Consider the following 16,709-nt stretch of genomic DNA (forward strand, 5'->3'; position numbering starts at 1 on the left):
CAGGCTCCTCCCTCCACAGGATTCTCCAGGCAAGAACATTGGAGTAGGTTGCCATGCCCTCCTCCAGGGTTCTTCCCAACAGATTGTTATTGTTGTTTAGTCACTAAGTCATGTCTGAGTCTTTTGTGACCCCCATGGACTGTAGCCACTCTACACTCCTCTGTTCATGGGATTTTTCAGGCAAGAATACTGGAGAGGGTTTCTATTTCCTTCTCCATGGGGATCTTCCTGACCTAGGAATCGAACCCATGTCTCCTGCCTTGGCAGGCAGATTCTTTACCACTGAGCCTCCAGGAAAGCCCAAAGAATGGGTACAAGAGCTAGTTAAAAGTATTCATAATGCATGTTGACTAAACCTACTTACTTTGCAATAGATATAGCATGCACATTCCAATAGTTTTTTGCTATGTTCATAGTGTACTATCAGATGCTTTCTTTTCCTAGCAATAACAATTTACACGGCTGGTATTGTATCATTCATTTTGCACATGAGGAAACAATCTCATAGACTGATGTTAATAGCTTAATAAAAGTGCTAATATTAACTAAAGCTGCACACTTAGTGTGCTTCAAGTGTTATGCAGACATCTGGTTTTAAGCCTTGATACAAACCTACAAGATGGTTACTACCATCATTTTTATGCTTATTTTACACATTAGGAAATAGAAACATAGAGAAATTAAGGATTCTGTTCAAGGCCAAGCAGCTAAAAATTTAGGCAGAGCTAAGATCAGTTCAGATTATGCATCTTTATTTTTTGCTCCAAATCTTAATCCATGCTCTATACTGTCATGTTATAACAAACAATGGAGAACTAGTAACCTGCTTTTGAAATGGCCATAATTATTATACTTTCGATTACTTTAATACTACCTGAGAGGCAAGTTTATACTGATAAATTTTATCCACTCACACACACATACACACACTCACACACACATTGATATCTCTGAAGTCCCAAGTAGTAAGGAAACTGTGGTACTGAATTCATTGAATAGCCCTTTCATCTTGACTTCTTCCTCAGACCTAACTCTCCCTTCTCTGATACCACTCCAAATAATAGCACCCCAGATTTTTCTGCAAAATGTTGAGAAAGTCTATGCTGCTGGTTAAATAGTTTGGTTTGAGAATCAGAAAAGACCCAGTTTAAATCCTGGTTCTTCCAATTGCAACTTCTTTCATCTGAAGTCTCATTTCTTTGGCACCTTATATTCTTGTTTTCTCAGCTATAAAGTTAGAATAATAATATGCACTCCATAGATCAATAGTTGAGTCATTATGTCTGAACACACCTACCCGCTGTGGACACAAAAAGAACTTTTAGTTACTTTTGACTGTATACAGCTGTGGGATAGGGAGAGTTAACATTTGGAGCAGTAATACAGAGAAGTGTTTAACCATGCTTCAAACTCCAGAAAAACTACTAATTTTACTCTCAAAGAAACAACAGAGGGTGATATTATCCATAGCAGGTTTCCCCAGGAAGGGTCACCACATTTATACTTGTTGAAACTACTGGTGATTTATGTTACTGAATTTGTAATTTTCTCTTTCATGTATGTGAAGTATAATTAAATTTTGTTTTGTCCTCATTATTAGTCCTGATCATTAAATAAGATGCTTCATGGCCAAGCATGGGGCCTGTTGTCACAGAGCTGGGTTCCTCAATTTGCTTAACCTCTTCAAGTCTCAAAATTTTCAAGTGTCAAATTCATGAATATCTTTTGAAAAATTGAAATGCGGATAAAATAATCTTTTACTATATTTGAAAAGTGTTGAAAAATAATGAGTTATACATATGAAGTAACAAATTAAAATGAGCATCAGCACTATTGAAAAACTTACCTTAGCTCTTCACATGGTTTTAGTGATGTTTAAATGTGTTCAGGAGCAGTTCCGTATTCAAACTAACTTCTTATAGCAAGTAACTTTCAGTATAAAAAGTGTGACACTTGAGAAGAGCTTGTTAACTCTGAAATGAACAGTTGTTAAGAAATTGTATACATTGAACATGTATAAGTTCTTAGTATATCAGTAATATCTCATAAAACCTGTTTTAAAAGATAAAAGGGTTCTTAGAAGTCTAAATCTTTCCATCTAGCTTCTAAAGCCTCAAATGGTCTTCACAGAAAACTTGCTTTCTGATTCTGAATTGAGAATGGGTGAACTGGAATACTATGGAGAACTGATCTGAATAAATGCCGGTGGTTCGGCAGCACAAGAAACAGAGTGTGAAGGAAGCACGTTCAAATGGCTCATTCTGCCCATGATTAATCTTGTTCCTGAGAGGTGAACAGCAACACAAATCACTTCTACCTTGCTCTTGTATATTCATAGATATTCAAAGAGGCTGTGATAAGGTCCAGGGACCTTGTCTTATAGCTGCTGCTTTCTCTCCTAGGAATTAATTATCTCGTTTGATGGAAAGGCTTTGTCCAGAAGCAAGTATTGAGGAACGACAGTGTGGAGAAACACCCACTGTGAAATGGGGAATAGTTTTCCCTTCGTGTGTGTGCATGGGAGTTCAGTTGTGTTCGACTGTTTGTGACCCCATGGAGCCTGCCAGGCTTCTCTGTCTATGGAATTTTCCAGACGAGATTACATGAGTGGGTTGCCATTTCCTTCTCCAGGGGGTCTTCCTGACCCAGGGATCAAACCCACATCTCTTGTGTCTCCTGCATTGGCAGGCAAGTTCTTTACGAGCTGAGCCACTGGAGCAGCTCAGTATTCCCTTCACTTGGAAACTAACTCTTTGAGATTCCCTCTTTTCTATCAGGACATGGATTGTTAAGAAAACTGAATGTCTTGTCAATAACAAAGTGGCATAATTCCTGTGTGTGACATGCGATGAATCCCCATTGACTCCTGTCATAGGAGAGTTTGTATTTTCTTATCAATTATTAAAACTTTATTGGAAACCATTATTGATTGCTTGAGAGCTAGATCACTGAGGACATACAATTAATGGCAGCCTTTTGAAAGTTCTTGAGGAGGGTAGGAGCTAAGATGGCGGCGGAATAGGATGGGGAGAACACTTTCTCCCCCACAAATTCATCAAAGAACATTTAAACACCAAGTAAATTCCACAAAACAACTTCTGAAGGCTGGCAGAGGACATCAGGCACCCAGAAAAGCAACCCAAGTCTTCGAAAGGAGGTAGGAAAAAATATAAAAAACAAGAAAAGAGACAAAAGAGGGAGGGACAGAGTTCTGTCCCGGGAAGGGAGTCTTAAAAAGAGAGAATTTTCAAAACACCAGGAAACCTTCTCACTGCCGAGTCTGTGCCGAGCCTTGGAAGCACAGAGGGCAACATAACAGGGAAGAAAAATAAATAAACAATTAAAACCTGCAGATTTCGAGCCCTATGGTAACTCCCCAAGTGGAGAAGCAGCGCCGACACCTGCACATGCCACTAGCAAGCGGAAGCTGGGCAGGGAGGAGCGGCGCAGGCCGCATGGCTTAGAGTAAGGATCTGGCCTGAACAAGCGCTATCTGAGAGAAATAATTTGGGCTAGCAAACCAGACTGTGGGATATCTACCACGCAAAAAGCCAGCCCTAACCTAAGACACCACCAGGCCCACGCACGGAACAAAGGACTGAACAGAGATAGCCGGCTGCAGACCTTCCCCCTCCAGTGACAGGCAGCCAGAGCCAGAAGGGGGCAATCGCAGCCCCAGAGAGACATTATCTAGAAAACTGTAAGCAGGCCTTTTTGCTAACTAAAACTTCTTGGGGGTCTGGACCGTCAACATCCGCCTGAGAAGGTGCGCCGGTTGTACACCTAGATAACCGAGCGGTGGGGAGGCGATAAGTTGTAGCAATTGCGCTCGCCAAACACCTCATCACCTGAGCTGCTCGGACCTGGGAAGGGCACAAAACGCAGGCCCAACCGAGTCTGCACCTCTGAGGACTACCCGAGTGCCTGAACCTGAGCAGCTTGGACCTGGGAGGTGCAGGCAGCCCAGGGCTGGCCTCGGATGGTTCCCGATGCAGCAACCTAGAGCCTGAGCAGTGCGGACAGGGAGGCTACATGCGCCGTGAGCGGGGGCAGAACCAGTGTGGCTGAGGCACTGTGAGCACACGCCAGTGTTATTTGTTTGCAGCGTCCCTCCCTCCCCACAGCGCAACTGAACAAGTAAGCCTAAAAAAAAAAAGTGTCCACCACTGTCCCCGTTGTGTCAGGGCAGAAACCAGACACTGAAGAGACCAGCAAACAGAAGAAGCTATAACAGAGGGAACCGCCTTGGAAGCTACAGGCAATAGATTAAACCCTGTGGTTAGTAATGGCTACATAGGATGGGGCCTGTAGATCTTGAGAAATATAAGTCAGACCAAGGAACTAGCCGAAAATGAACTGACCACACAATACTCACAACAAAACCAGAGAAAGTCCTGACATATTTTTACTATTTTTACGATCATTCTTTCTTTTTTTTTTTAATTAAAAAAAATTTTTAAGTCCTCTATTATTCCTTTAATTTTCACTTTTATAACCTACTATTACTTTGCGAAGAAAAAAAAAGGACCCTATTTTTTTTAAAGCAAACTTCATATATATATTTTTTATCATTTTTGCAACCTTTTTTTTTTTTTCTCTTTTCTTCTTTTCTTTAATATTGTATTTTTGAAATTCCAATCTCTACCCTAGATTTTTAATTTTAGCATTTTGGTATTTGTTATTAATTTTGTACCTATATTTTTTTTTATAATTTTTGTGACTGTTTTTTCCCCCTCTCTTTCTTTCTCTTCTTCTTTTATATAACATTGTATATCTGACATTCCAAACTCTACTCTAGATTTTAAAATTTATGCTTTTAGGTATTTGTTATCAATTTTTTACCTATATTTTCTTTATAATTTTTGCGACTTTGTTTTTCTTTGTTTGTTTTTTTCCCTCTTTTTCTTCTTCTTTTTTTTAACACTGTATTTTTGAAATTCCAAACTCTACTGTAGATGTTTAACTTTTGCTTTTTTGGTATTTGTTATCAATTTTGTACCTATACTTTCTTTATAATTTTTGTGACTTTGTTTGTTTTTGTTTGTTTGTTTTTTTCTCTCTCTCTCTCTCTCTCTTTCCCTTCTTCTTTTCTTTAACATTGTATTTTTGAAATTCCAAACTCTAGATTTTTAATTTTTGCTTTTATGTATTTGTTACCAATTTTGTACCTTTAAGAACCCAATCTTCAGTACCCATTTTTCACTAAGGAGCGAGATTACTGGCTTGACTGCTGTCTCTCCCTTTGGACTCTCCTTTTTCTCCACCAAGTCACCTGTGTCTCCTCCCTAACCCCTCTCTACTCTACCCAACTCTGTGAATTTCTGTATGTTCCAGATGGTGGAGAACACTTAGGGAACTGATTACTGGCTGGATCTGTCTCTCTCCTTTTCATTCCCTCCTTTTATCCTCCTGGCCACCTCTGTCTCCTTCCTCCTTCTTCTTTTCTCTGTATAATTCCGTGAACATCTCTGAGTGGTCCAGTTGTGGAGTGCATATAAGGAAGTGATTACTGGCTAGCCCACTCTCTCCTCTATTGATTCCACCTCATCTCATTCGGGTCACCTCTAACTCCCTCCTCCCACTTCTCTTCTCTATGTTATGCTGTGAACCTCTCTGGGTGACCCTCATGGTGGAGAAACTTTTCATCTTTAATGTAGATGTTTTATCAGTGGTGCTGTATAGAAGGAGAAGTTTTGAAACTACTGTAAAAATAAGACCGATAACCTGAAGCAGGAGGCCTAAGTCCAAACCCTGACTCCAGGGAACTCCTGACTCCAGGGAACACTAATTGACAGGAGCTCATCAAACGCCTCCATACCTACACTGAAACCAAGCACCACACAAGAGCCAACAAGTTCCAGGGCAGGACATACCAAGCAAATTTTCCAGCAACACAGGAACACAGCCCTGAGCTCCAAGATACAGGCTGCCCAAAGTCACCCCAAAACCATAGACATCTCATACCTCATTACTGGACACTTCATTGCACTCCAGAGAGAAGAAATGCAGCTCCACCAACCAGAACACTGACACAAGCTTCCCTAACCAAGAAACCTTGACAAACCACCTGTACAAACCCAGATACAGTGACGAAATGCCACAATAAAGAGAACTCCACAAACTGCCAGAATACAGAAAGGACACCCCAAACTCAGCAATGTAAACAAGATGAAGAGACAGAGGAATACCCAGCAGATAAAGGAACAGGATAAAAGCCCACCAAACCAAACAAAGAGGAAGAGATAGGGAATCTACCTGATAAAGAATTCCAAATAATGATAGTGAAATTGATCCAAAATCTTGAAATCAAAATGGAATCACAGATAAATAGCCTGGAGACAAAGATTGAGAAGACGCAAGAAAGGTTTAACAAGGACCTAGAAGAAACAAAAAAGAGTCAATATATAATGAATAATGCAATAAATGAGATAAAAAACACTCTGGAGGCAATAAATAGTAGAATAACAGAGGCAGAAAATAGGATTAGTGAATTAGAAAATAGAATGGTAGAAATAAATGAATCAGAGAGGAAAAAAGAAAAACAAATTAAAAGAAATGAGGACAATCTCAGAGACCTCCAGGACAATATTAAACGCTACAACATTTGAATCATAGGGGTCCGAGAAGAAGAAGACAAAAAGAAAGACCATGAGAAAATACTTGAGGAGATAATAGTTGAAAACTTGCCTAAAATGGGGAAGGAAATAACCACTCAAGTCCAAGAAACCCAGAGAGTCCCAAACAGGATAAACCCAAGGTGAAACACCCCAAGACACATATTAATCAAATTAACAAAGTAAGCACAAAGAACAAATATTAAAAGCAGCAAGGGAAAAACAACAAATAACACACAAGGGAATTCCCATAAGGATAACAGCTGATCTTTCAATAGAAACTCTTCAAGCCAGGAGGGAATGGCAAGACATACTTAAAGTGATGAAAGAAAATAACCTACAGCCCAGATTATTGTACCCAGCAAGGATCTCATTCAAATATGAAGGAGAAATCAAAAGCTTTTCAGACAAGCAAAAGCTGAGAGAATTCAGCACCACCAAACCAGCTCTCCAACAAATACTAAAGGATATTCTCTAGACAGGAAACACAAAACGGTGTATAAACTCGAACCCCAAAAAATAAAGTAAATGGCAACGGGATCATACTTATCAGTAATTACCTTAAACGTAAATGGGTTGAATGCCCCAACCAAAAGACAAAGACTGGCTGAATGGATAGAAAAACAAGACCCCTATATATGTTGTCTACAAGAGACCCACCTCAAAACAGGGGACACATACAGACTGAAAGTGAAGGGCTGGAAAAAGATTTTCCATGCAAATAGGGACCAAAAGAAAGCAGGAGTAGCAATACTCATATCAGATAAAATAGACTTTAAAACAAAGGCTGTGAAAAGAGACAAAGATGGTCACTACATAATGATCAAAGGATCAATCCAAGAAGAAGATATAACAATTATAAATATATATGCACCCAACACGGGAGCACCGCAGTATGTAAGACAAAGGCTAACAAGTATGAAAGGAGAAATTAACAATAACACAATAAGAGTGGGAGACTTTAATACCCCACTCACACCTATGGATAGATCAACTAAACAGAAAATTAACAAGGAAACACAAACTTTAAATGATACAATAGACCAGTTAGATCTAATTGATATCTATAGGACATTTCATCCCAAAACAATGAATTTCACCTTTTTCTCAAGCGCACATGGAACCTTCTCCAGGATAGATCACATCCTGGGCCATAAAGCTAGCCTTGGTAAATTCAAAAAAATAGAAATCATTCCAAGCATCTTTTCTGACCACAATGCAGTAAGATTAGATCTCAATTACAGGAGAAAAACTATTAAAAATTCCAATATATGGAGGCTGAACAACACGCTGCTGAATAACCAACAAATCACAGAAGAAATCAAAAAAGAAATCAAAATTTGCATAGAAACTAATGAAAATGAAAACACAGCAACCCAAAACCTTTGGGACAGTGTAAAAGCAGCCCTAAGGCCAAAGTTCATAGCAATACAGGCATACCTCAGGAAACAAGAAAAAAGTCAAATAAATAACCTACCTCTACACCTAAAGCAACTAGAAGAGGAAGAAATGAAGAACCCCAGGGTTAGTAGAAGGAAAGAAATCTTAAAAATTAGGGCAGAAATAAATGCAAAAGAAACAAAAGAGACCATAGCAAAAATCAACAAAGCCAAAAGCTGGTTCTTTGAAAGGATAAATAAAATTGACAAACTATTAGCCAGACTCATCAAGAAACAAAGGGAGAAAAACCAAATCAATAAAATTAGAAATGAAAATGGAGAGATCACAACAGACAACACAGAACTACAAAGGATCATAAGAGAACACTATCAACAATTATATGCCAATAAAATGGACAACGTGGAAGAAATGGACAAATTCTTAGAAAAGTACAACTTTCCAAAACTGGACCAGGAAGAAATAGAAAATCTTAACAGACCCATCACAAGCACGGAAATTGAAAGTGTAATCAAAAATCTTCCAGCAAACAAAAGCCCAGGTCCAGACGGCTTCACAGCTGAATTCTACCAAAAATTTAGAGAAGAGCTAACACCTATCCTACTCAAACTCTTCCAAAAAATTGCAGAGGAAGGTAAACTTCCAAACTCATTCTATGAGGCCACCATCACCCTAATACCAAAACCTGACAAAGATCCCACAAAAAAAGAAAACTACAGGCCAATATCACTGATGAACATAGATGCAAAAATCCTTAACAAAATTCTAGCAATCAGAATCCAACAACACATTAAAAAGATAATGCACCATGACCAAGTGGGCTTTATCCCAGGGATGCAAGGATTCTTCAATATCCACAAATCAATCAATGTAATACAACATATTAACAAAATGAAAAATAAAAATCATATGATTATCTCAATAGATGCAGAGAAAGCCTTTGACAAAATTCAACACCCATTTATGATAAAAACTCTCCAGAAAGCAGGAATAGAAGGAACATACCTCAATATAATAAAAACTATATATGAGAAACCCACAGCAAACATTATCCTCAATAGTGAAAAATTGAAAGCATTTCCTTTAAAGTCAGGAACAAGACAAGGGCACCCACTTTCACCATTACTATTCAACATAGTTTTGGAAGTTTTGGCCACAGCAATCAGAGAAGAAAAAGAAATAAAAGGAATCCAAATTGGAAAAGAAGAAGTAAAACTCTCACTGTTTGCAGATGACATGATCCTCTACATAGAAAACCCTAAAGACTCCACCAGAAATTTACTAGAACTAATCAATGATTATAGTAAAGTTGCAGGATATAAAATCAACACACAGAAATCCCTTGCATTCCTATATACTAATAATGAGAAAACAGAGAAATTAAGGAAACAATTCCATTCAGCATTGCAACAGAAAGAATAAAATACTTAGGAATATATTTACCTAATCAAACTAAAGAGCTACATATAGAAAACTATAAAACACTGGTGAAAGAAATCAAAGAGGACACTAATAGATGGAGAAATAGACCATGTTCATGGATTGGAAGAATCAATATAGTGAAAATGAGTATACTACCCAAAGCAATTTATAGATTCAATGCAATCCCTATCAAGCTACCAATGGTATTCTTCACAGAGCTAGAACAAATAATTTCACAATGTGTATGGAAATACAAAAAGTCTCGAATAGCCAAAGCGATCTTGAGAAAGAAGAATGGAACTGGAGGAATCAACCTACCTGACTTCAGGCTCTACTATAAAGCCACAGTCATCAAGACAGTATGATACTGGCACAAAGACAGAAATATAGATCAATGGAACAAAATAGAAAGCCCAGAGATAAATCCACGCACATATGGACACCTTATCTTTGACAAAGGAGGCAAGAATATACAATGGATTATAGACAATCTCTTTAACAAGTGGTGCTGGGAAAATCTGGTCAATGACTTGTAAAAGAATGAAACTAGAGCACTTTCTAACACCATACACAAAAATAAACTCAAAATGGATTAAAGATCTAAACGTAAGACCAGAAACTATAAAAATCCTAGAGGAGAACATAGGCAAAACACTCTCTGACATACATCACAGCAGGATCCTCTATGACCCACCACCCAGAATATTGGAAATGAAAGCAAAAATAAACAAACGGGACCTAATTAAACTTAAAAACTTCTGCACAACAAAGGAAACTATAAGCAAGGTGAAAAGACAGCCTTCAGAATGGGAGAAAATAATAGCAAATGAAGCAACTGACAAACAACTAATGTCAACAATATACAAGCAACTCCTACAGCTCAATTCCAGAAAAATAAACGACCCAATCAAAAAATGGGCCAAAGAACTAAATAGACATTTCTCCAAAGAAGACATACAGAAGGCTAACAAACACATGAAAAGATGCTCAACATCACTCATTATCAGAGAAATGCAAATCAAAACCACTATGAGGTACCATTTCACGCCAGTCAGAATGGCTGCGATCCAAAAGTCTAGAAAAGTTTAGAAAGATGGTAACAATAACCCTGAATATGAGACAGTAAAAGAGACACTGATGTATAGAACAGTCTTTTGGACTCTGTGGGAGAGGGAGAGGGTGGGATGATTTGGGAGAATGGCATTGAAATACGTAAAATATCATATATGAAACGAGTCACCAGTCCAGGTTCGGTGGACAATACTGAGTGCTTGGGGCTGGTGCACTGGGACGACCCAGAGGGATGGTATGGGGAGGGAGGAAGGAGGAGGGTTCAGATTGGGGAACACATGTATACCTGTGGCGGATTCATTTTAAATTTTTAAAAATAAAATAATAATAATAAAAAAAGATAAGCAAAAAGCAAAGGAGAAAAGGAAAGATATAAACATCTGAATGCAGAGTTCCAAAGAATAGCAAGAAGAGATAAGAAAGCCTTCTTCAGCAATCAATGCAAAGAAATAGAGGAAAACAGAATGGGAAAGACTAGGGATCTCTTCAAGAGAATCAGAGATACCAAAGGAATATTTCAGGCAAAGATGGGCTCGATAAAGGACAGAAATGGTATGGACCTAACAGAAGCAGAAGATATGAAGAAGAGATGGCAAGAATACACAGGAGAACTGTACAAAAAAGATCTTCACGACCCAGATAATCACGATGGTGTGATCACTGACCTAGAGCCAGACATCCTGGAATGTGAAGTCCAGGGGGCCTTGGAAAACATCACTACAAACAAAGATTGTGGAAGTGATGGAATTCCAGTTGAGCTATTCCAAATCCTGAAAGATGATGCTGTGAAAGTGCTGCACTCAATATGCCAGCAAATTTGAAAGACTCAGCAGTGGCCACAGTACTGGAAAAGGTCAGTTTTCATTCCAATCCCTAAAAAGACAATGCCAAAGAATGCTCAAACTACTGCACAATTGCACTCATCTCACATGCTAGTAAAGTAATGCTCAAAATTCTCCAAGCCAGGCTTCAGCAATATGTGAACCATCAACTTCCTGATGTTCAAGCTGGTTTTAGAAAAGACAGAGGAACCAGAGATCAAATTGCCAACATCTGCTGGATCATGGAAAAAGCAAGAGAGTTCCAGAAAGCCATCTATATCTGCTTGATTGACTATGCCAAAGCCTTTGACTGTGTGGATCACAATAAACTGTGGAAAATTCTGAAAGAGATGGGAATACCAGATCACCTGACCTGCCTCTTGAGAAATTTGTATGCAGGTCAGGAAGCAACAGTTAGAACTGGAAATGGAACAACAGACTGGTTCCAAACAGGAAAAGGAGTACATCAAGGCTGTGTATTGTCATCCTGCTTATTTAACTTATATGCAGAGTACATCATGAGAAACGCTGGGCTGGAAGAAACACAAGCTGGAATCAAGATTGCCAGGAGAAATATCAATAACGTCAGATATGCAGATGAGACCACCCTTATGGCAGAAAGTGAAGAGGAACTCAAAAGCCTCTTGATGAAAGTGAAAGTGGAGAGTGAAAAAGTTGGCTTAAAGCTCAACATCCAGAAAACGAAGATCATGGCATCCGGTCCCATCACTTCATGGGAAATAGATGGGGAAACAGTGGAAACAGTGTCAGACTTTATTTTTCTGGGTTCCAAAATCACTACAGATGGTGACTGCAGCCATGAAATTAAAAGACGCTTACTCCTTGGAAGGAAAGTTATGACTTCCTAGATAACATATTCAAAAGCATAATTACTTTGCCAACAAAGGTCCATCTAGTCAAGGCTATGGTTTTTCCTGTGGTCATGTATGGATGTGAGAGTTGGACTGTGAAGAAGGCTGAGCGCTGAAGAATTGATGCTTTTGAAGTGTGGTGTTGGAGAAGACTCTTGCGAGTCCCTTGGACTGCAAGGAGATGCAACCAGTCCATTCTGCAGGAGATCCGCCCTGAGATTTCTTTGAAAGGAATGATTCTAAAGCCGAAACTCCAGTACTTTGGCCACCTCATGCGAAGAGTTGACTCATTGGAAAAGACCCTGATTCTGGGTGGGATTGGGGGCAGGAGGAGAAGGGGACGACAGAGGATGAGGTGGCTGGATGGCATCACTGACTCGATGGACGTGAGTCTGAGTGAATTCCGGGAGTTGGTGATGGACAGGTAGGCCTGGCGTGCTGTGATTCATGGGGTCGCAAGGAGTTGGACACGACTGAGTGACTGATCTGATCTGATGTCTTTTATGCTTTTAGGGCCTGGCAAACCAAAGTGAAGTCGCTCAGTCGTGTCTGACTCTTTGGGACCCCATGCACTGCAGCCTGCCAGGCTCCTCCGTCCATGGGGTTTTCCAGGCAAGAGTACTAGAGTGGGTTGCTATTTCCTTCTCCAGGGGATCTTCCCAACCCAGGGATTGAACCCAAGTCCCCCACATTGCAGGCAGATGCTCTTACTGTCTGAGCAAAAACTTAAAATATTATAAACATCTGTGAGTCCCAAAGAAATAGAAATGTGATACAGCTTCTGACATCTTTCCTCTCTCTCCCAAACACAAATTCCTTTTAAATACAAAGTGCATGTGTCTTCTGTCTGGGCTAGTTTATTATTTGAACAAGTCAGGCCGGGACAAGAAGTCTTAGACAGGATCTAATGCGAATTGATATAGAAGAGAAGTACAGTTTTTTGAAATTTTACTTCAGGGTTTTCTTTCTGGAAACACTTTGATTTTTTTTTCTTTTTTTTTTTTTTTTTGCAGTAAATTAACATGTTCATGACTCTGATTACAGACAGCTTGGGTTGAAGAAAACCCAAATGGAATTTATTTTAAATATTATTGAGCCTTCAAAGGACCAATTATTGATAGGTCAGTAGTTTATAACCCTCAGTACTGAACTGGGCAAAAATAACTGTTTTATGCTCATTTTTGCATGTAAGAACAGCTTGTGAACTATTTGTCACTATCTTTTGTGTGTTGCTGATCTTAGTGGCTATGATAAAAAAGTTAAATAGTTTGGAATTCAAGTGCAGCACTTGTTGGCTATATTACAAAGCACCTGCTTCAAAGTGTCTTTCTTGGATCACTCTGCAGCATGTCCTTTTTCTTCTCTTTTTCCTCTTCCTCTTTTATCTTTTATCTTCGTTTCATCCTTTCACCTTTCCCCTCACCTCTCCTGTCTGTTTCTCTCCACATTTCCTGTCTCTCTCACCAAATACTTTATAATACCAAATATTGGCCAAAAATAAATACATCATAAGACTACACTCTGTGAAGTCATTTGTTTTTTAAAGGTTATATTCCATTTACATTTATTTATTTATTTATTTTGCTTTGGTCTGTATATTTTCTTTTCCTTTTTAAAAAAAATTAATTTATTCATTTTAATTGGAGGCAAATTACTTTACAATATTGTGGTGGTTTTTGCCGTAAATCAACGTGAATCAGCCACGGGTGTACATGTGTCCTCCCATCTACGAAGTCTTTCTTTGAATAGTGAGTTAAATTTAAAGTTCCTCTTTTCCCAGAAAACTCCACACCCAGTCATAAGTTGAATCTAGAAGGATTAAATTTCTTATGTATTGGAATATGGCTTTAGCAAGTGAGTTAATGAAACAAATAATCCAAGGAAAACCCACAAAAGTAAAAAAAGCAATAATTAAATCTTTATGTTAAAGATTCTATTAATAGCTTGCTTCAATTTTTTAAATCTGAGGACCTTCCCTTTTGACATTTATCCATGTTCTCCTTAACTGTTTATTTGCATTTTCAGAATCTTTGCCCAGAAACCCACTCCAGTATTATTGCCTGGAGAATCCCAGAGACAGAGGAGCCTAGTGGTCTGCCCTCTATGGGGTTGCACAGAGTTGGACACGACTGAGGCGACTTAGCAGCCGCAGCAGCGGCAGCAGCAGAGAGAATTTTGAAGTTTTCTTTAGTGATAAATTCATGAAAAGAGTTAAATCATACAACAACAACAATAATAATGTTTAAAATGTTGTAATCTTTACAGTAACCCTAAATACAGTCATACATAACCCTCCTTTAACAGGTGAAAAAATTGAAGAAAAGAGGGATTAAATGAATCAATGTTATATAGTTAATAAGGTGTAAGTCCCAGATTTAAACTAAGGCTTTGGGTTTTTAAGTTCCTCTTTCTTTGTACTTTAATGTATTTCTAACTTTACCTTTCTTCTTTTTTCTCTCCCACTTTCTCTTTTCCTCTTTTTAATTTTACTTTTTTCTTTCTCTCTCTCAGTAAATGTTCAGTTTTTGACCAGGGGAGGAGAAACAGTTTATGAATAAGATTGCAATTGTAGTAATGCATATTTTTGCCTTCAATGGCACACACTGTTGAAAAAAGAGATATGAGTGTGAAACAGTGTGACCAGTGCTATAATGGGCATTGACTGCAGCCTCCTAGATCTGGAAGATGCACACATTTTCAGTCTTGAGGAAGTGAAGAAGCTATCAGACAGGCAAAGTAGGAAAAGATATGGCTAATGAGGATCTTATCTTTTGAGTCTTTCTGTTTCTCACTGGCAGACACGTCCAGCCTTTCCAGGAATAGAATCCATATATCTTTGGGTGTTTGTGAACGTGCCACCTACGTGTCCACATCATGGATCGGCTCTTAAAGTTTGATGTGTTTTTTCTTTTCTGATTTTAAAAGTTATACATTTTTTTTGTCACCAAAAATTAAAAACAAATTAGTAAATGATAAAGAACAAAATAAATACCACCTATATTTTCACTTGAAAGGATATACAAAATAAAAACCTTTTTTATGGCTTTGTGCTTGTTTTTGGCTTTTGTAAAACTAAAGAAAATAGGCATTCCATGAAATTATTTATTCCTTAAGTAAAAGGGTTATAATTGAGGATGACTGTGACTTTCTTTCCAGCAAAGTGTCTTGTCACCGGAACGGAATTCATGGAGAGGATGAATAATGTGATGGAATTCCTCCTCCTGGGCCCAACTCAAAATGTGAAGCTTCAGAAATTTTCCTTTGTTGTGTTTTTAATTGTCTACTTGGTCAACTTGGCAGGCAACCTGCTCATCATGATCACCATCAGCGCCAGCACGACCCTAGGATCCCCCGTGTAGTTCTTCTTGTCTCGTTTATCCTTTATAGATGGCTGCTGCTCTTCCTCCATGACCCTTAAGATGCTAGTTGACTCCCTTACTATGAGAAGAGCTGTCTCTTTTAGGGGGTGTATGACTCAAATCTTTGTCGAGCATCTTTTTGGTGCTGCTGAGATTATCCTTCTCATGGTGATGGCCTATGACTGTCATGTGGCCATCTGTAAACCCCTGCACTACAAGACCATCACGAGTTAACGGCTATGTAGCTTTCTTGTGGGAGTGGCCTGGGCTGGAGCCTTTGTCCACGCAGCCATTCAGATCCTGTTTACAGTCTGCCTGCCCTTCTGTGGCCCTAACATTAGAGATCATTTCATGTGTGACTTGAACCCTTTGTTGAAACTGGTCTGCATGGACACTCATACCTTTGGTCTCTTTGTTGCTGCCAACAGTGGGTTCATCTGCCTGTTGAACTTCCTCCTTTTGATGGTCTCCTGTGTGGTCATCTTGTGCTCCCTAAGGACCTATAGCTTGGAAGGAAGACACAAAGCCTTCTCCACCTGTGTCTCCCACGTCACTGTGGTCATTCTGTTTTTTGCACCCTGCATATTTGTATATATGCATCCAGGGATCACCTTTTCCATTGATAAAGCCATGGCTGTGTTTTATACCATGATAACACCTATGATAAATCCTTTAATCTACACCCTCAGAAATGCAGAGGTGAAAAATGCTATGAAGAAGCTCTGGATCAAAAAGTGACTTCAACTGAGAAATAATCACAGCAGCAAAAATTACTTTGTCTTTTAAATACAAAGATAATATACTTTCCCTGGTTTAGTGCCAAGTGAACACCATATGTAAAAGTATGTTGGTGTTGGCATATAAATCCTTTGAGGGAAATTTCAGGCAGAAAATTGTTTATCACATCCAGATACCCTATTTAGATTTATTTAGTGCCCATTTGGTTGTCAAACTTGGATATACTTTCAGAATTATTTGGAATACTTATTAAAATGTACATTCTCAGGACACAGCTCTAGAGATTCTAATTCAAAAGGACTGTTGGGTTGGCTTTTCTACATTATAAATAAATTTATACAGATGTTTCTAAGTGGGTGATTTATGCATACACTGAATAATAGTGCAGTAGATAATATATGCATCCTCAACTGA

At 38.7% G+C, this 16,709-nt stretch overlaps 1 pseudogene; it reads left to right on the forward strand.

Moving 5' to 3' along the window:
• Positions 1–15,332: 15,332 nt before the first annotated feature.
• Positions 15,333–16,295, forward strand: LOC109569325 (olfactory receptor 4C12-like; annotated as a pseudogene).
• Positions 16,296–16,709: the final 414 nt, after the last annotated feature.

This window comes from Bos indicus, chromosome 15, assembly GCF_029378745.1.
Source record: "Bos indicus isolate NIAB-ARS_2022 breed Sahiwal x Tharparkar chromosome 15, NIAB-ARS_B.indTharparkar_mat_pri_1.0, whole genome shotgun sequence".
In the NCBI taxonomy this organism is placed as follows: Eukaryota; Metazoa; Chordata; class Mammalia; order Artiodactyla; family Bovidae; genus Bos; species Bos indicus.